The sequence below is a fragment of the Rana temporaria genome, chromosome 8, assembly GCF_905171775.1.
Source record: "Rana temporaria chromosome 8, aRanTem1.1, whole genome shotgun sequence".
In the NCBI taxonomy this organism is placed as follows: domain Eukaryota; kingdom Metazoa; phylum Chordata; class Amphibia; order Anura; family Ranidae; genus Rana; species Rana temporaria.
The window spans coordinates 179,149,180-179,170,898 of NC_053496.1; the positions used below are offsets into that span (position 1 = coordinate 179,149,180).

Here is a 21,719-nt window from a genome sequence, read left to right on the forward strand (position 1 = left end):
CCCGCCTAATTCAAATTCGCAAGGCAGTGCTCGTGTTGTATTCTAATGATGCGTGACCCCATGTAAATGCATGGCAGAACGAACGGCGCATGCTCAGATTCACGTCGAATTTACTCCCTAACATACGCCGGCTCCATTCATACGACGTGAACGTAACCTACGCCCATCCCCATTCACGTACGACTTACGCAAACGACGTAAAATACGACGCTGTTCCCGCGCCCATACCTTAACATGACCCCTGCTTTATGAGGGGTAAAGTTACGCCGGACGTACTACTTACGTAAACAGCGTATCGGGCGCTAGTACGTTCGTGAATCGGTGTATCTAGGTCATTTTCATATTCAACGTGGAAATCTACGGAAGCGCCCCTAGCGGCCAGCGTAAATATGCACCCAAGATACGACGGCGTAGGAGACTTACGTAGCTCGTATCTTGGCAACAGTGAGGCGTATCTGATTCTATGAATCAGTCGCATAGATACAATGGCGTTACCAGAGTATTTAAAATGGCTGCCGTGGCTTTCAGCATGGATACTCTTAAAGAAGAATTACGTCTTGCGACCTCCGAGTTCCAAAGCATAAGGTGTTTAGGAATCTTCATGAATGTAAAAGTGTGGGTTGATGAATGGTGTATATGTCTGCGTATATGATTGATGGTAATCAGGTGTCTTCAGTCATCTTGAGGATGTGTGTGTGAGTGAGTATCTCAGTGCCCTTTCATAACATCTTTCTTGTCTCTGAATACTATCTCAGACAATAAGATCATAAAAATTATAATAAGCTCTGCCTAAAAGGTATGACTTCTTTTTCATTGGCTAAAAAATCTAAATGATCTACTTTCCAGGGAGTTCAGTGAGTTTTAGGTAATATCACCTTCAACCACTAGGTGTGTCTGACAGTAAAAACGTGTTCTGAACTTATCCTAAAATAATATTGTAACGGTCAGGGGTTAACACCGTTTACGATAGTCCATTCCACCAACCCACTACATGCTTATCTGACACTCCACAATCCAGAAGACACGATCCATATGGATTTTCCCAGAATAATGAGACACAAGCTCTGTTCTCTGGTTCCAAACGAATGAATACTTTAATGGTAAACTCAGCACTTCTTATACAGTGAGCAACCAAATATGGACAATGACTCAACTCCACCCACAACATGACACAAGGAACTTCAATACACATTCCTTTAGATCAGTGGTCATCAACCTTGTCCTGCAGGGCCCACTAACAGGCCAGGTTTGCAAGATAACTGAAATACATCACAGGTGATATCATTTGCTGCTCTAGTGATTGCAGTATTCTAGTCTGCATCTCCCCAAGGTAATACATAAAACCTGGCCTGTTAGTGGGCCCTGCAGGAATGGTTGATGACCACTGCTTTAGATAATGACATTCAGATAATCTACATTACTAATCATTACCCAGACGTTCTGACTCCGCAATTAATTATTCTCACCTGCTACACAATATACATTCCTTTGTAGACGTAATTGACATGCTAATTCACATTCCACATCTATCATCAATAGACTTTCACACCATACAATGTCAATTAGCATAGCACAATGAAATATCTTAGGAGCCAGACTCAATTAACACCTCAACAGTATGTGCCCCCACATGAATGAATACTGTCCTATTGACCTGTTGGGGTCAGAATAAACCACTTGTAATATTTCAAGATATCCTGCAATACATGAATTATCATTACTGTCCCATCTCATGTAATCCGAGATATCATTTCTCAGTCATCCTATGCCCCTATTGGACATAGGATGACCCTAGACACGAGTCATTGGTGAAGCTGGCACAGCAGTACCCCGCATCCTTCAAAAGTCTCTGGGTATCACGGGCCATTCCGTTACAAATAGGTTATATTTTCCTAATGTGTATTAGTTTGTATAATAGTGAGAAGAATATATATCTTTGAGTATTTTGGTAACCGGTTTAATATAAAATACTCTTAGTATAAACTTGATTTATCAATATCACAAGAAATGGTTCTATATATTTATTTATATTTAAAAACTGGTCTATCTAGGAAAGACACATGTTATATACGTCAATTAATATCACACAAAATGATTATCTATATCAGTGGTTCTCAACCTTCTAGTGCCGTGACCCCTTGATAAAATTTCCTAAGTTGAGAGGACCCTTAAAAGTAAAATTATTTTCATAGCGTGAGTTGTCAGCACCCAAGGCAAAACAAGTAATTTGCACCCCTAACTCGCGGACATTTACCACTTCCTGAGTCTCTTCCACTCTTACAGTATTAAAACCCCTTATTGTTCATTTTAGGATGTACCACTCTTCTCTTTGTTCTCCTTTCTCTCCCTTTTATCCCTTTCTATCCAGGAACAGCCCAGCTGGGCGGCCACAGGCTCCAGGGACAGCCCTGCTGGGTGGCCACTAAAGGGCATGGAGAACAGCCCGGGATTCAGTGACCCCTGGCAACTCATCATTTGACCCTCAGGGGGGTCCCGACCCCCAGGTTGAGAACCACTGATCTATATGGATAAATGTATAATTCTGGTGGATCCGTTGAATATTTTGTTTATCTAAAACGTGTAAATTCTTATACAGTTCTAATTATGACTATATGTTTTTCATAATACGAAATTAGTTTCTTAAAACACTTCTACTTATAATCACAACTTTTTTTCTTATAACAAAAGTTCTTATACTACTTCTTATAAGACTTATAATAACATGTAGGTATTTTTAAAATGTTTCTGACTTGCATAACTTCAAATCTTTTACACCATGTGTTGAATTTAACTCTGAACAGTCTCAATGGATGTTTAGAGATGGGTTAGGCCGCGTACACACGATCGGTCAAAACCGATGAAAACGGACTGAGGGACCGTTTCATCGGTCCAAACCGATCGTGTGTGGGCCCCATCGGTCAGTTATCCTTCGGTCAAAAAAAAGAGAACTTGCTTTAAAATTGAACCGATGGACGCCTAACTGATAGCTCAAAACCGATCGTTAGGAGGCAAAAGCATCGGTCAAAAAGCCTCGCATGCTCAGAATCAAGTCGACGCATGCTTGGAAGCATTGAACTTCGTTTTTTTCAGCACGTCGTGTGTTTTACGTCACCGCTTTATGACACGATCAGTTTTTTAACCGATGGTGTGTAGGCACGACTGACCATCAGTCAGCTTCATCGGTTAACGGATGAAACGGTCCTTCAGTCCATTTTCATCGGTTTTGACCGATCGTGTGTACGCGGCCTTAGCCATCTGAAGAGATACTAACTTTTATGCTCTGTACACATGACCGTTTTTTCATCACGTGATTTTTTTTTTTTTTTTTTAATGTCTTTAAAAATGATCGTGTGTAGGCTCCAGAGCATTTTTCGCGACGTGAAAAATGGCCATTAAAAATGTAGAACATGCTCTAATTTTTCGCGTTGTTTTTCACGTCGTGAAAAATTATCGTGTGTGGGCTTTAACGACGGGAAAAAAAACACACATGCTCAGAAGCAAGTTATGAGACGGAAGCACTCGTTCTGGTAAAACGAGAGTTTGTAATGGAGATAGCACATTTATCACGCTGTAACAGACTGAAAAGCACGAAGACTGAAAAGCGCAAATCGTCTCTCACCAAACTTTTACTAACATGAAATCAGCAAAAGCAGCCCAAAGGGTGGCGCCATCTGAATGGAACTTCCCCTTTATAGTGCCGTTGTACGTTTTGTACGTCACCGTGCTTTGCTCCAGCATTTTTTTTCCTCGATCGCGTGTGCAAGGCAAGCTCGACAAGAATCACGTCGACAAAAATTTTGTTTTTTCTAGGAACAAGAAAAACGGTTGTGTGTAAAACCTCGTACACGCACGGTTTTCTCGGCAAGAAACAGCAAGAAAACTACTGGCAGAGCTTTCTTGCCGAGTAAACCATGTGCGTGTGTACGAGGCTTTGGAGGTTTCTCGTCAAGAAAACTGCCCAGAATCTCGACGAGAAAAATAGAGAACCTGCTGTCTATTTTCTCATCGTGAGATTCTCGGCAGAGAAACCCGCGCATGCTCGAAATGACTTTGACGCATGCGCGGTAGCTTCCAAGGGATAGGTAGGGTGAAGCAAGATGGCGGCATCGAATGTGACGAGCGCATGCTCGTCGTAGTCGATGACGTCACCGCGTTCGTGCCATTCTAAAGAACGGCGGTTCTTTTGAATGATGTGTGTGTACACTAGGCCGGCAAGAGAATCTTGCCAGGAATCTCGTCAGAAAAAACGTGCTCGTCCATGTCTTTATGGATCTTGCTTTGTGCACTGATCAAAATCATTTGGTGGAGGGGGGATTATGGTGTGGGGTTGTTTTTCAGGGGTTGGGCTTGGCCCCTTAGTTCCATTGAAGGAAACTCTTAAGACATCAGCATACCAAGACATTTTGGACAATTTCATGCTCCCAACATTTTGGGGGAATAGTTTGAGGATGGCCCCTTCCTGTTCCAACCTGACTGCCCACCAATGTACAAAGCAAGGTCCATAAAGACCTGGAGGAGCGAGTTTGGGGTGGAGGAACTTGACTGGCACTCTGAACATGATTATGGAAGCTCACCTGTGTGAATTCTCTGATGTTTAACAAGGGCTGCTTTGACAGTGAAAGATTTCTCGCACTCTGAACATGAATAAGGACGCTCACTTGTGTGAGTTCTACGATGTTTAACAAGGTCTGCTTTGCCAGTGAAAGATTTCTCGCACTCTGAACAAGAATAAGGACGCTCGCCTGTGTGAGTTCTAAGATGTGTAACATGATGAACTTTGTTACTGAAAGATTTCCCGCACTCTGAACACGAATAAGGACGCTCGCCTGTGTGAACTCTAAAATGTTTAACAAGGGCTGCTTTGACAGTGTAAGATTTCTCGCACTCTGAACATGAATAAGGACGCTCACCTGTGTGAGTTCTACGATGTTTAACAAGGTCTGCTTTGCCAGTGAAAGATTTCTCGCACTCTGAACAAGAATAAGGACGCTCGCCTGTGTGTGTTCTAAGATGTGTAACATGATGAACTTTGTTACTGAAAGATTTCCCGCACTCTGAACACAAATAAGGACGCTCGCCTGTGTGAGTTCTCTGATGTTTAACTAAAGTTTCTCTCTGCCTGAAAGATTTCCCGCACTCTGAACATGAATAAGGACACTCACCTGTGTGAATTCTCTGATGTGTAACAAGGGATGCTTTTTGAGTGAAAGATTTCCCGCACTCTGTACAAGGAAAAGGATGCTCACCTGTGTGAATTCTCTGGTGCTGAATAAGTTTTCCCTTTCGAGTGAAAGATTTCCCGCACTCTGAACATGAATAAGGACGTTCACCTGTGTGAATTCTCTGGTGTTCAGCAAGTGCTCCTTTCCGAGTGAAAGATTTCCCGCACTCTGAACATGAATAAGAACATTTACCTTTGTGAATTTTCTCATGTGAAACAAGGTCTGCTTTGACAGTGAAAGATTTCTCACACTCTGAACATGAATAAGGACGTTCACCTGTGTGAATTCTAAAATGTTTAACAAGATGTTCTTTGACAGAGAAAGATTTCCCGCACTCTGAACATGAATAAGGACGCTCACCCGTGTGAATTCTAAAATGTATAACAAGGCCTACTTTCTGAGTGAAAGATTTCCCGCACTCTGAACATGAATAAGAACATTTACCTTTGTGAATTTTCTGATGTGAAACAAGGTCTGCTTTGACAGTGAAAGATTTCTCACACTTTGAACATGAATAAGAACGTTCACCTGTGTGAATTCTAAAATGTGTAACAAGGCCTGCTTTTCGAGTGAAAGATTTCCCGCACTCTGAACATGAGAAGAGATGGTCACCTCGGTGATCTCCTTCATGGGGTGAGGAAGATTCCTCGGGATTAGAAGGATCTGTTGATCTATCTGCAGTGTGAGATCTTACATGGATATTTACAATCATAGTATGTGATTGATGAGAAGATTCCCCCTGATCAGAGGGATCCATTGATGTCTCCGGACAGGAAGGTCTGTGATTTATATTTTGTGTATTTGGATTTCCTCCTGGAGGATCCTGTGTGATGACATTATCTTCTGACTTACAATCAGCAGATATTAGAAGATGTCTCTCCGAGGAATTCCTCACATCACATCCATCTGTTGAAAAGAAGGAAAAAATATATAAAAAATCTCAGTAGATGACAAATAACTGGAGTTTTAGCTCCTCCCCCCCGTCGGTGGAATAAGAGGAAATGCCGATCTCACAGCTGGGCTCCTGTTCTCCCTCCAAAATCAATCAGAAAAGTCTTCACACCGAGTCCATATATGATCTGCTAATTCTATAATAATAAATAGTTATGACTGAGGCTTCATTATCCAAAACGCGTTAGTGGATTGTTACTACATCGGATTGGCTGGATTTTATATGATGAAGAGTTTGCAGATCATATATGGACTCCAAGCTGAGTCAGCAAGAAAAAAAAGCCACGTTGGTCTAAGGCCTTGTACACACGAGCGGACAGTCCGATGAAAACGGTCCGCCGGAGATTTCTGTCTGATGGTTGTACACACCATCAAACAGAAATTCGCGCGGACACGATACGCGGTGACGTGGCCACGCCGTCGCGGCGACGTGCGCGGCCCTGGAAGGTCAATGCTTCCACACATGCGTCGAATCACTTCGACGCATGCGAGGGCTTTCGGCCGAGCGGACAAGTCCGGTGAGTCTGTACAGACGACCGAACATGTCCGACGGATAGGCTTCCAGCGGACATGTTTCTTAGCATGCTAAGAAACATTTGTCCGCTGGAAACCTGTCCGATCCGCCGGAAAATTGTCCGGTCGGCCGTACACACGACCGAACATGTCTGCTGAAACTGGTCTGCGGGCCAGTTTCAGCATACATGTTTGGTCGTGTGTAGGCGCGAGCGGGCCGAATTCCAGCAAACATTTGCCCGCCGGGCCTTTTCCCAGCGGGCAAATATTCCTGGACGTGTTTTAAAACCGTCCGCTGAAATCCTGCCCGCTCGGACATGTACGGTTGTCAGACCTACCGTACATGTCCGAGCGCCCGCCGTCCCTTGCATGCGTCGAATGACTTCGACGCATGCGTGGAAGCCTTTAAATGGCAGGCCCGCCCACGTCTCCGCGTCATCGCCGCGGCGACGACGCGGACACGCCCCGCGTATTGTTTACGCGCGGACTTCTGTACGATGGTTAGTACAACCATCGTACAGAAGCCCTCTGGCAGGCATGTACGGTGAAAACGGTCCGACGGACCGCTTTCATCGTACATGTTTGCTCGTGTGTACCGGGCCTTACAGTCACCACTTTCACAGAGCTCTGGCATGGAACTGGGTACAACTGTAACATCAAAATATGGAGAAAAAACCTTCCAAGATTTACAATGCTGGTGTTCTAGGGTGGCACCATCCCTCCTCCATCAGTGTGGATACAACCTAAGCTGTTAGTGCAGTGGTTTATTAAAGGGTTAGATCACCTCTACTGTCAGCCTTGTAACAGAAGGAAGGCGCCCCCATCCCTACAGTAAACCATTGCGCCTGGGGAAGCCACACCTCCAGCCCACCCCTTGTCCCGGCCCTGCTTGGATCCCATCCAGGGGTCCCGCTAAGGAGAAACTCCACCACAAAGTTCAGCTCTTTACAGCGTCCTCACTGATCACCTCCCATACAGGAACAGACCACGAGGTCCGATCCGGTTCAGAATCAGGAAGTGACACATGCAGGGGAAGGAACATCACAGCACCAAGTGTTAACTCTTACCACACCACACATTAACCCTTTAGTAGGCAAACATCTATTTAACCTTTTAGAACCTGCCTACAGGATGATGTGAAGATCTGATAATTATATAAAAAAAATAATTACACTACAATCCTTATAATTAGAAGTAAAATGAGACTTTGACCTGTTTTTTTCCACAATGTCTGTTACCTACCTGTGTCACAAGGTAGAGAAATGTCCTCCTGTTCACTTTTCATAATCATCCCAACCTCCTCCGTGATTGGCTGATCACCCCCCACATACGTCTCTACTTCTTCTTCTTTAACCTCAGCTTTTATATTAATCCGTTCTTCACCCTACACCAAAAATAATAGAAAACATTTATTAAAGTCACCTCAAGGCAGACATAAAGGACACAAATGACACGTCATTCAGTATGTACCCCCTGTTGGAAGAACAAGGCTGCCCTTCAGATGTCGAAGAAAAACAAGAGACTACACAGAAGAACGTCATCTCATGGCTTAGAATATATATTTAGCCCCACCTACCTGATGATGGTGAGGGATGGTGTGATCCTCCTGTGTGGAATCCTGGGAATACAGAGGATCACCCTCCTTCATAGACTGCCGATCCCCGGATTTCTCTTCTTTTTCTACTTTAACCTCAAATTTGATGTCTTTCAGTTGTTCACCCTAAACCCCAAATATGATTGTAGCGCTACCCCCTCAGGAGCCGCTGGTTAGATTTGGGATCGGCGTAATTGTGTTACCTCTATGATGTGTCTAGGGATGAGGATGATGAGAGTAATGATGGAATGTCCAGACAACAGGGTGACGTTTTCAATGCTTTTATTTTCTGGCCCAACACAGCCAACAATACTTGAGGTAGATAGGATAGGTTGGTGAAAGGAGAGAACTTTGCAGATTCAGGCCTATGGATAAATGGAAGCAATCCTGCTTCTAGTAGCAAATTTTACTTCGTCGCCACTCCAGCCGGAGTGGGTGTAGTGCCCCCGGACAGGTCCCTCTCACAGGCCTGGCAGCCGGAGCGTCACTAGAACTTCTGGGAAGGAACAAGTCTCTGCCATCGACTTGGCTCTAGTAGAATTTGGATTTGTAGTGAGACCTCTGCCACAGGCCCAATACTCAGGAACATGAACGGTAGAGCGAATCCTCCCAGTGACACAATTTTGCCTGAATCTCCCTCAGGTAGACTTGATAGTTTGGGGTCACCGACTGACAGTTTGCAGCATACAACCTGTCAGTGTCCGGTCACCCAGATCCCCGATGGTTCATCTAAGCCCTATTGGATCACCTGCCTCCGGGCTCACCTCAGACCGACTCCCCACCAAACAGCACAACTCGCTTGGGATCTTCCTCTTTGAATGTGGAACCCAGTAAGTCACTGGGGTCCCTTTGCAGCATCAGTCGCTCCAGGCCCAAAGTCAAGAACTCCGCGTGGCACGTGCGCCCCGACCTGGTAGGCCAGGCCGGGACCCATGATGTGCGCACACCCTAAAGGGAGGTGCCGCACCTGGAACCAGGAACCCCAAAAAATGGCGTCTGTCACAAAAATACCGTCCCCCAGCATGCCCCGCAAGGGAAACACTCTTCCAATTGGCTCCTGGGGAAAAGCGGCTCCGCCTGGACCCCTCTGGCGCCACCTGCCATCCAGAGATGGAACTACATCTCTGGAGCACAGAATGACCCACAGGACAGCCCAGAACTGACAGAACCCAATTTAGCAAAACAGCACAGATGAAAGCAAGGTAACTCTCTCATCCCCCAACTAAATTTAACATAGCACCTGTACTGAGAAGTACACAGGCGCTACATGATAAAACGGATTTATAAAAGGAAACAAGAGATTAAATAAAATAATGTTATTTCGAAAGCGTAGAATTCGACAATGTATTTGAGTACATACATACATTCTAGTTGCTCAGTCCCACCTACCTGATGATGGTGAGGGATGGTGTGACCTTCCTGTGTGGAATCCCAGGAATACAGAGGATGGGGACATCTCTCTGGTGGGTTCCCATTACTGGATCCATCTGTAGGAAACACACACACACTGACTGAATACATTGTTTCTATGTGTTTATCAGATGATGGGGGATCTAGGTGGACCCTCCGTACTGCTCTCTCCTTTACAATAAAGTCTCCTCTTACCCGGTGATGTGAGGGGCGGCTCATTGTCCATCATGACGTCCTTGTAGAGATCCTTGTGTCCTTCTATATAAATTAATATTATTACTTCCTCTGCTGCCAGTTCCAACAATGTCTTCTCTTTACTTCCGTACAACTCACCTCTCACCCAGGACGTTTTTTTTAGATCCCCCTACATCACTTCCTGTTCTTCTATTACTTCCTGTCTGCACCTGACATCACTTCCTCTCCAGCTGTGTTTTCACTTCCTGTGTCTGTACAATCACACTCCTCCTGTCTCCATACTAGGTAAATATCTCCATATCTATATTTATTATGTGTCTGTTCTACAGTCCAGCAACTCCACTCCACTAGTTGGATAAATGGCTCTATATTTAGGATGCATCTGTTCTATAAACCAGAGGCTCTGGATGGACAGTTGGATACATGGCTCTATATTTAGGATGTATCCGGTCTATAAACCAGAGGCTCTGGATGGACAGTTGGATAAATGGCTCTATATTTAGGATGTATCTGGTCTATAAACCAGAGGCTCTGGATGCATGCAAACAGGTGAGGAGTACAAAGTGTGTCTTTGCCTACAGCATAGCTCCCAACTGTCCCTGATTTGGAGCAATGTCCCTCTGTCCCTCATTTGTCCTGATCTATTTAGTATATAAAATGCACTTTTTATCTTTCAAAGGGTAAACACTTTTGCTAAACCTTTCATCCAAATTCTAAATTGCTGCATGTGTACATTTTAAAAGCCAATATAAAGGAATAGTAGTGTTAAAGAAAATCCTTGTGGATTTTTTAAACCTTTTTTTTTGGTTAATTCTCCTTTAAGGGGGTGTGGCAGAGGGTGTGTCCTATGCCTACATATGTTTGTTAGTAGGTGTCCCTCATTCCCATCTCAAAATGTTGGGAGGTGTGCCTACAGTCAAGCATGGCGGTGAGAGGAGTGCCATGGTCTGGGGCTGCATGACAGAGCTACAGTTCATTGAGGGAAACATGAATGCCAACATGTACTGTGACATACTGAAGCAGAGCATGATCCCCTCCCTTCATAGACTGGGCTGCAAGGCAGTATTCCAACATGATAACGACCCCAAACACACCTCCAAGATGACCACTGCCTTGCTAAAGAAGCTGAGGGTAAAGGTGATGGACTGACCAAGCATGTCTCCAGACCTAAACCCTATTGAGCATCTGTAAGGCATCCTCAGACAGAAGGTGGAGGAGCACAAGGCCTCTAACACCCACTAGCTCGGTGATGTTGTCATGGAGGAGTGGAAGAGGACTCCAGTGGCAACCTGTGAAGCTCTGGTGAACTCCATGTCCAAGAGGGTTAAGACAGTGCTGGCAAAATAATGGTGGCCACACAAAATATTGACAATTTGGGCATCATTTTGACATTTTCACTTAGGGGTGTACTCACTTTTGTTGCCAGCAGTTTAAACATTAATGGCTGTGTGTTGATTTATTTTGAGGGGACAGCAAATTTACACTGTTATACAAGCTGTACAAGAATGTACAGACATCTTGGCACCCACCATAACACATCTCATAAATCAATCATTCAAAGAAGGTATTGTTCCGATCTCCCTCAAGCAAGACAAACCCCTCCTAAAGAAACCCAACCTCAACCCCAAAGACCCAAACTAACGCAGACCAGTAACAAGCCTTAACTCCATCTCCAAGATCATTGAGAAAGCAGTAGTACAACAGCTACAACTTCATTTGGACGCCTACAAACTTCTGGACCCACAACAATCTGGTTTCCGCCCAGGCCACGGGACAGAAACTGCACTTCTCAAAATATGGGATGACGCCCTCAAAGCAGCAGATTACGGAGAATCATGTCTCCTGGTGCTGCTGGACCTCAGCACAGCTTATGACACAGTAGACCACAAAACTCTGCTCACTCGTCTCACAGAAGTAGACGGAGTCGCAGACTCTGATCTACCCTGGTTCGCATCCTTCCTAGAGAATCGATCCCAGACCGTGAAACTAGGAGCTTTCACTTCGGAAGCACATACAATTACATGCAGAGTCCCTCAAGGTTCACCCCTATCACCCTTGCTCTTCAACATCTACCTCTACCCACTCCTTACAATCATCAGCAAACAGGATCTGCTCTATCACTCCTACCCTGATGACACTCCACTTTACCTTTGCATCACCGACAAAAAGGACCAATAACACGCACTAGAACATTGCCTCTTATTGATCGATAATTGGATGACGGAGAGCTCCCTCAAACTTAATGGATCCAAAACAGAACTTCTCTTTCTCCACGCAAACCGAAAGAAAAAAAACTCTAGGACAACATGCTCACCACCCCGTACGTGGCTAACCGCGAAGGATCGGGTTTCATTCAAGACCCTCTGCCTCACTCACAAATGCACACAAGGAAACACTCCTCAATACCTATGCTAGAAATTAAAACACTACACCGCTAGTCGCGCCCTCTGGTCAACTATCCAAAACCTCCTCTACATCCCCAAGACCCGCTACAAATCTAAAGGAGAATGAAGATTTGCAGTTCAAGAACCATGGCTATGGAACGCTCTACCCACTGACATCCGCATGAAAGAAAACCATCAGGCCTTCAGAAAAAAACTTAAGACCCACCTCTTCTGAAGGCACTGGATGCAAAAAACTCCTTGAGGCGATTTAGTTTGCACTTGTAGCGCTATACAAGTTACTCACTCACTCACTACTTTACATTGTAGCAAAGTGTAATTTCTTCAGTGATATCACATTAAAAGGTATAATAAAATATTTACAAAAATGTGAGGGGTGTACTCACTTTTGGGTGATACTGTGTGTGTGTTTATATATATATATATATATATATATATATATATATATATATATATATATATATATATATATATATATATATATATATATATATATATATATATATATATATATATATATATAGTTGTGGAAATTTTATTAAGATGTATTTAATATGTATTGTCACAGTGTCTCCCAGTGTTAGTTCTCCTGGAGCGGACAGGGGCAGACTGATGCTGGTTGAGGATGCAGAGAAGTGTTTGCAGAGTGGGGATATGTCCCCCAGCGAAGGGCCCCTGTGCAATGCACAGACGATCGTCTGGGGGGAATGTGTTCACTCTGCAAAGACATTATCGGTTATGGGGGATGTACAATTGTGTGTCTCTGATCAACACGTAGGGAGGCTATGGCGTGTTCCTGCAGATAATCTCCCATCCTCAGGAATGGTAGTATAATCTGGGTATGGGTTGTTCTGTGAACAATGCAGAATAAGGATTCACGCCAATGGTGAAAACGGCAGTCTTTGAGTTTGTTATGGTCGGGGACAGCATCCATGATTTCAAGGCCAGCCATGCGACTTTCTTTGTCTTACTGGAGAGCATGACTTACAGGTACAGGGGGCGGGAAATCGTACACACTGCCCCTGCCATAGACTCCCCTAGTCATTGTTCATTGGTTGAGATTTGTATAACTCCTCCTGTTTGAAGGAATGCCTGTGCTTGATTGGCCAATTGTGAGGCTAACAAGTTATATTGTTATATAAATAAAGATTTCTCCCATTATCAGCAAGTCTGCCTGTGGAGCTAAGGATGAGAGGATGGTGGTCATGTCTGTTTACTTGGAAAGATACGAGAAACAGGGTTGTACACAGATGCATTATACCAAAAGACTGAAAGGGTGCTTTATTAGGAGACATGGATTACGTGCAGCGTATAGTGAAATTTCCACGACAATATATATATACTCTACATTTAGTGTAGACTTTATATTCAGGCAGTCTAGTATATATAACACAGTGTATTGAAGTGGTTAAGGGGATCCACGCGCCAAAATGTAAAAAAAATATGGTCTGGTATGGATTTTAAGGGGAACCCTGCACCATTTATTTTTAAATGGCGTGGGGGTCCCCCCCCCCCAAAATCCATAACAGACCCTTATCTGAGCAAGCAGCCTGGCAGGCCAGGAAAGGGGAGGTTGATGAGCGAGCACCCCCCCCCCCTGAACCATACCAGGCGATTTGCCGTCAACATGGGAAGGGTACTTTGGGGTCCCCCCAAAGCACCTTTTCCCCATGTTGATGTTGTTTGCCCGCAACAAGAGACCAACTGCTTACTGGTTGAACAGTCAGTGGGGTTTACAGAAGGCAGTGACCCATAAGGCTGGGAGGGTGGGAAATGGCTCCAGTGTGAAGCAGTGCAGTGGACCATGCAAGAGATGACAGCCACAGATAATGTTAAAGCTTCTATTGCAATATCTGAGTGGATTGCAAGAAGGGTGTCAGGAACCAGGAATCAGACTGAGACAGAAAATGCAGTAAAAAAAAACACACCTTTATTGTAATAGAAAAAAAATGTACAGATCAGGAACATAATCAAAACATAACCCAGGGTTCGTAATCAGATGAGCCGGTAATCAGGAAGCCAGAGATCAGCGTAGTTGGAAGCCAAAGATCATCAACCAGAAGGCAAAGTCTTTAACAGGAACTCAGCAGAGACACTCAGTATATGTTCTATAAGGTGAAGGCACACAAAAGACATGAACAAGGCAGTATAAATAGCCAGAAGGGACTGGCTGTAGGCTGGACTGATGAGGCAGGTAATGGTAACCAGGTGAGCCACTGTGGAAACAATGGGGGTTATCCACAAAGCCGCGGCGCAACGTAACTTTTCGGATTTAAGTTACTCCGCCGCAAAATTCCCAAGTTAGGTGCCGATCCACAAATCACTTACCTGGAATTTTGCGGTGCTGTAACTTAAATCCGTCCGGCGCAAGGCGTTCCTATTCAAATGGGCGAGTCCCATTTAAATTAGGCGCGCTCCCGCGCCGGACGTACTGCGCATGCTCCGTCGGGTAAATGACCCGACGTGCATTGCGCTAACTGACGTCGCTCCGACGTCATTTGCTTAGACGTTAACGTAAATGGCGTCCAGCGCCATTCACGGACGTCTTACGCAAACGACGTAGAATTAAAAATTCGACGCGGGAACGACGGCCATACTTAACATGGCTTAAGACAACTAGGGCTTAGCCCTAGTTTTACGCGGCGGAACTCAACGTAAACGACGTAGATTTAGAGCGACGGGCCCGTCGGAACGTTCGTGGATCGCCGTAACTGGTGATTTGCATATTCTACGCCGGCCGGAATGGCCTCGCCACCTAGCGGCCGGCCTAGAATTGCATCCTTAAGATCCGACAGTGTAATTCAATTACACATGTCGGATCTTCGTCCTAACTATGGGAAACTGAGTCTGTGGATCAGTTCCATAGTTAGGACCAGGGATACGACGGAGTAACAGCAGTTACTCCGCCGTATCTCTTTTGAGGATCTGGCCCAATGAGTGGCTGGTAATTACCGACAGCTGAGCAGCCTTGAGCACTGAGAAGAGAGCTTCTAGAAGCCCAGCCCTGACAAAGGGAAGGTTTGCCTGAGAAAGAATGGGTGGATGTACTGGCCCCTTTCCTGACTGCAGATCCTCAACTGGGGAATTGTGATTTGGCCTCAGAGTCAGCATGGGACTATACATTGCTAAAGGCAGAAATACTAGTCAGGCTGGGAGTGACTGTTGCTTTAAGGGCGCATTGACAGGGCTAGGCCTCAACCCGATAGAACACCTTTGGGATCAATTAGAGCAGAGATAGGGAGCCAGGCCTTCAGTGCCTGACCTCACAAATGCACTTCTGGAATAAGTAAAACATTCCCATAGCTCACTGTTATCAATTCTCTGGTGTTGCAAAAGGTTTCCTTTCCTAGTTAAAGATTTTCCACACTCTGAACATGATTATGGACGCTCACCTGTGTGAATTCTTTGATGTTTAACAAGATGTCCTTTTTCAGTAAATGATTTCCCGCACTCTGAACATGAATAAGGACGCTCACCTGTGTGAATTCTCTGATGTGTAGCAAGTTGTCCCTTTTGAGTGAAAGATTTCCCGCACTCTAAGCATGGATAAGGACGCTCACCTGTGTGAATTCTAAGATGTTGAACAAGGAATCCTTTGCCAGTGAAAGATTTCCCGCACTCTGAACATGAATAAGGACGCTCACCCGTGTGAATTCTAAGATGTTGAACAAGGAATCCTTTGCCAGTGAAAGATTTCCCGCACTCTGAACATGAATAAGGTTTCTCACCTGTGTGGATTCTTTGATGTTTAACAAGAGATCCTTTATGATTGAAAGATTTCCCGCACTCTGAACATGAATAAGGATGCTCACCTGTGTGAATTCTAAGATGTTTAACAAGGGTTCCTTTTTCGGGGAAAGATTTCCCGCACTCTGAACATGAATAAGGACGCTCACCTGTGTGAATTCTAAGATGTGTAACAAGGGTTCCCTTTTCGGGGAAAGATTTCCCACACTCTGAACATGAATAAGGACGTTCTCCTGTGTGAATTCTAAGATGTGTAACAAGGAGTACTTTTCTACTGAAAGATTTCCCACACTCTGAACATGAATAAGGACGCTCGCTTGTGTGAATTCTAAGATGTTTAACAAGGGCTGCTTTTTGAGTGAATGATTTCCCGCACTCTGAACATGAATAAGGACGCTCACCTGTGTGAATTCTCTGATGTGTAACAAGGATTGATTTTTTAATGAATGATCTCCCGCACTCCAAACATGAATAGGGATGGTCTCCTGTGTGAATTTTCTGGTGTGCAAGAAAGTTTTGTTTATGTTTGAAACATTTCCCGCACTTTGAACAAGGGAAAGGACGCTCACTCGTGTGAACGCTCTGGTGCCGAATAAGTTTTCCTTTCCGAGTGAAAGATTTCCCACACTCTGAACAAGGGAAATTGCACTCATTTGTGTGAAGTTTCTGGTGTTTAGCAAGTGCTCCCTTATAGGTGTAAGATTTCCCGCACTCTGAACATGGGAATAGATGGTCACCTCGGTGATCTCCTTCATGGGGTGAGGAAGATTCCTCGGGATTAGAAGGATCTGTTGATCTATCTGCAGTGTGAGATCTTACATGGATATTTACAATCATAGTATGTGATTGATGAGAAGATTCCCCCTGATCAAAGGGGTCCATTGATGTCTCCGGACAGAAAGGTCTGTGATGTATATTTTGTGTATTTGGATTTCCTCCTAGAGGATTCTGTGTGATGACATTATCTTCTGACTTACAATCAGCAGATAATAGAAGATGTCTCTCCGAGGAATTCCTCACATCACATCCATCTGTTGGAAAGAAGGAAAAAATATAAAAAATCTCAGAAGATGACAAATAACTGGAGTTTTAGCTCCTCCCCCCCCACCCGTCGGTGAAATAAGTGGAAATGCCGATCTCACAGCTGGGTTCCCTCCCTCCAAAATCAATCAGAAAAGTCTTCACACCGAGTCCATATATGATCTGCTAATTCTATAATAATAAATAGTTATGACCGAGGCTTCATTATCCAAAATGCGTTAATGGATTGTTACTACATCGGATTGGCTGGATTTTTATATGATGAAGAGTTTGCAGATCATATATGAACTCCAAGCTGAGTCAGCAAGAAAAAAAATATAGAATTTTTATAAACAGCTCACTTGTAAAATCCTTTGCTTTATCGTACATCACGGGACACAGAGCACCATAGTCATAACTATAAGTGAATGGACACTGGTACACCCAAAGGACAGGAAGTCTATATAACCCCTCCCATACAGGAAGTTCCAATAAAAGGGGAGGGACCTCGGTGTCCCGTAGCTTTACTTTCAAGAAAATGATTTTACAGGTAAGCTTTTATTAAAATCCTATTTTCTTTATCATACATCACAGGACACAAAGCACTACAGTCATAACTATGTGGAATGTCCCAAAGCAAAAGGAAGCAAAAGGAAGGCAGGGAAACATCCTGATTCAGGTGAAAACCTGATACTACCTAAGGCAAAAAAGGTTGGGTGAGGACCAAACCCACCTTCTCCCTATGAATAATCAAGTATGGCTCTTTACAGGTAAAACAGCCAATTCTGACACTCTTCTTGCAGAGATTTTCGCAAATAAGAACACCAATTTATTTGTCAAAAGAAGCAAAAAAAGACTATGTATTGGCTCAAAGGGCTGTCTTTGCAAACCCCGACAGAACTAAATTCAGATCCCATGGGCACAAGGGTGACCTGACTGGCGGACTTATACGAGTTACCCCCCTTGTATAAAGGCCCGGATCAAAGAATGCGAAGCAAGTGGCCTTTGGAAAAAGGCTGCCAAGGCCGAGATTTGACCCATGATTCTTTTAAGGGTGCCAACCCTTGGTTTCACACCAGGAGACATAGGCCCCTCCGGACCCTATAATAAATGGTCCTTGAGGCCGGCTTTCTAGCATTAATCAGGGTGGTTCTCATTGAACCTGAAAGCCCTTGATTCATTAGGATGTTGGTTTCAACAGCCAAACCGTAAAATTTAGAGACTGTAAGGTAGGATGGAATACCGGCCCTTGCGACAGCAGGTCTGGACAAGATGGAAGAGTCCAAGAATCCCCTACTGCCATCCTCATGATCTCTGCACACCAGGATCTCCTAGGCCATGTCGGAGCTACTAAGATTACCGGCTCTCCTTCTTCCTTGATACTGCGAAGAAGCTGCGGTAGCAGCTGAACTGGGGGGAATGCATTAATCAGTGAAAACTGATCCCACAGGGTCAGTAACGCATCTGTCCCAAGTGCGAGTGGATCCCTTGTTCTTGACACAAAGCTGTCCAACTTCTTGTTGAATCTGGATGCCAACACATCTACGTCCGGTATCCCCATCTCTGGCATATGGCTAGAAAAACATTGGGATGTAGGGACCATTCTCCCGGGAACAACTGTTGGCGGCTCAAGAAATCCGCCTGCCAATTCTCCACTCCTGGGATTAAGACTGTGGACAGGCAAGGAACCTGTTCCTCTGCCCAAGCCAGAACATGGTTCACCTCCCTCTGGGCTGCATGCCTTCTGGTGCCCCCTTGGTGATTGTTATAGGTCACTGCTGTGGCATTGTAGGACTGTATCCTAACGGAGCAATGCCATAACCTTAACGTCCAAGCCATTAGAGCCAGACATATTGCCCGAATCTCTAGGATATTGATGGGCAAGGTTTTCTCTGGCTTTGACCACTTCCCTTGGACAGTGGTCTCTTCTAGGACTGCTCCCCAGCCCCATATGCTGGCATTCGTTGTTACTACTTTCCCGGTAACCGTACTGAAGGATTTCCCTTTCTGTAAATTCCTGGTTATTGGCCACCAACTGAGACTCTGGTGCACTTTTGGGGCCAGATTCATTGGATAATTCAAAGCTTGGGTCTTCTTGTTCCAAGCAGACAGAATACTGTCTTGAATGAAACTGGGCGTAGGGGACTGCATTGAATGAAGCCACCATCTTCCCTAGCAACCTCATGCAAAGGCAAATGGAAGGACCCTTCCTTGCCCTGACCACCTGGACCAGCCCTCTTATAGTGTTGACTTTTGCTTGGGGCAAAAATACTCTTTCTTGGGCTATATCTATGACCAAGCCCAAATACTCCAGTCTCTTTACTGGACGTAAGGATGATTTCTCCAAGTTCAGAATCTAGCCCAAGTGTTCCAGATACTTGACAATTCTGGACACCCTGTGGTTTAACCGTGCTACTGACTGATCCACCAGCAGCAGGTCGTCTAGGTATGATGTTACTGCTATACCATGGCCCCCATAATTAGCAGTGGCTAACCCGGTCTAAAAGTGGGGCTGTTCTACCGTAAAACGCAGAAACTACTGGTGAGCGGGGAAAATTGGCACATGTAGATATGCATCTTTGGTGTCTATTGATGCTAGATCTTCTCCTCCCATAGGGTGGAAACAACCTACCAGATTGACTCAATGCAGAAGGAGCGGATGTTTAGGAAGCAATTCAGATTTTTGAGATCTAAAATAGGTCTGACATCTCCATTCGGTTTGGGTACCGTGAAGAAATTTGAATAAAACCCCAGGCCCTGCTCTTCTGAGGAGGCCTCTATTATCACTCCTTGAGACAACAATCGGTCTAGTGCCACAAATAAGGATTTTTTCTTTACTGGTCCTTGGGAACGTTTGATCTTAGGGAAAAAAATGGTGGAAACTCTCGAAACTCTAGCTTGTAGCCTAGGGCTATCACAGAGATGACCCACTTATCCTTGATCTCCTCCTGTCAAGTTTCTGAAAACCACAAAGTCTCCCCCCCAACTCGATCGAGCGGGGGCGCCCCTTCATAAGGAAACCTTGGGATTCTGCTTTGTGGGCTTCTGACTCCAGGGCTTCTTCTGGCCCTGTGTTTGGCCATGAGGCTTACTCTTTGACCCTGACGGTGAATATGGTGGCAGGGGATGAATGGTAAGTGACACGCTGAATCTGGTGGCAGTGGACATTAGCAAGTGACACGCTGTAAAGTAGAAATATTGTACTTTCATTCTTGAGAGTAGGTGCGTAAATTGGGGCAGGCTTGTAGGGGTCCCATAGCATTACTTTGCCCAGGGGCCCATGATGCCATTAAGATGGCCCTGCACCCACTCCTTATTCATGATGTGCAAGTTTAGGGGATCCTACGCCGATCATTCACTCCAGTGTCTAAATCACTGTCTCTATCACTACTCCTGTCAGCCTTGTAACAGAAGGAAGGCACCCCCATCCCTACAGTAAACCATTGCGCCCAGGGCAGCCACACCTCCAGCCCATCCCTTGTCTCGGCCCTGCTTGGAACCCATCTAGGGGTCCCGCTAAGGGGAAACTCCACCACACAGTTCAGTTCTTCACAGCGTCCTCACTGATCACCTCCAATACAGGAACAGACTACGAGGTAACCTTTTAGAACCTGCCTATAGGATGATGTGAAGATCTGACAATTATCTCAATTTTTTTTACACTACAATCCTTATACTTAGAAGTAAAATGAGACTTTGACCTGTTTTTTCCACAATGTCTGTTACCTACCTGTGTCACAAGGTAGAGAAATGTCCTCCTGTTCACTTTTCATAATCATCCCAACCTCCTCCGTGATTGGCTGATCACCCCCCACATACGTCTCTACTTCTTCTTCTTTAACCTCAGCTTTTATATTAATCCGTTCTTCACCCTACACCCCAAAATAATAGAAAACATCAATTAAAGTCACCTCAAGGCAGACATAAAGGACATAAATGACACGTCATTCAGTATGTACCCTCCGTTGGAAGAACACAAGGAGGAAGAGGATCCACAATGTGTCTGGGCTTAAGACCCACAGAGGAAAGAAATGTTTATTTAAGAAATAAAAATTGGGGTGAAAAATATTGGGCGCTCAATGTTGCTGGAAATGGGGATAACAAAGGCTGCAATTCAGATGTCGAAGGAAAACAAGAGACTACACAGAAGAACGTCATCTCATGGCTTAGAATATATATTTAGGTCTAGATGCCCAGCCCCACCTACCTGATGATGGTGAGGGATGGTGTGATCCTCCTGTATGGAATCCCAGGAACACAGAGGAGGGGGAAATCTCTCACCCTAAACCCCAAAGATGAAAGAACAATATATAAATAGAGCAAGAGATTTAATAGAAAAATATCATCTCATAGATTAGAATACTTTTATGTTGTAATTGATCAGTCCCCATCTACCTGATGATGGTGAGGGATGGTGTGATCCTCCTGTGTGAAATCCCGGGAATACAGAGGATCACCCTCTACCATAGACTGCTGATCCCCGGACTTCTCTTCTTTTTCTACTTTAACCTCAACTTTGATGTCTTTTAGTTGTTCACCCTAAACCCCAAATATGATAGAACAGATTTATAAAAGGAAACAAGAGATAAAATAAAAGAATGTTATTTCCAAGTCTAGAATTCTACAACATATTTGAGTTCAAATTGCTCAGTCCCACCTACCTGA

The 21,719-nt window shown here is 44.6% G+C and overlaps 1 protein-coding gene and 1 pseudogene across 1 annotated transcript in view; one reads left to right on the plus strand and one right to left on the minus strand.

Moving 5' to 3' along the window:
* LOC120910546 (zinc finger protein 850-like) overlaps positions 1-21,719 on the plus strand; it is a 1,103,195-nt gene that overhangs the window by 651,599 nt on the left and 429,877 nt on the right.
* Positions 4,472-21,719, minus strand: part of LOC120910197 — a 35,840-nt pseudogene continuing 18,592 nt past the window's right edge.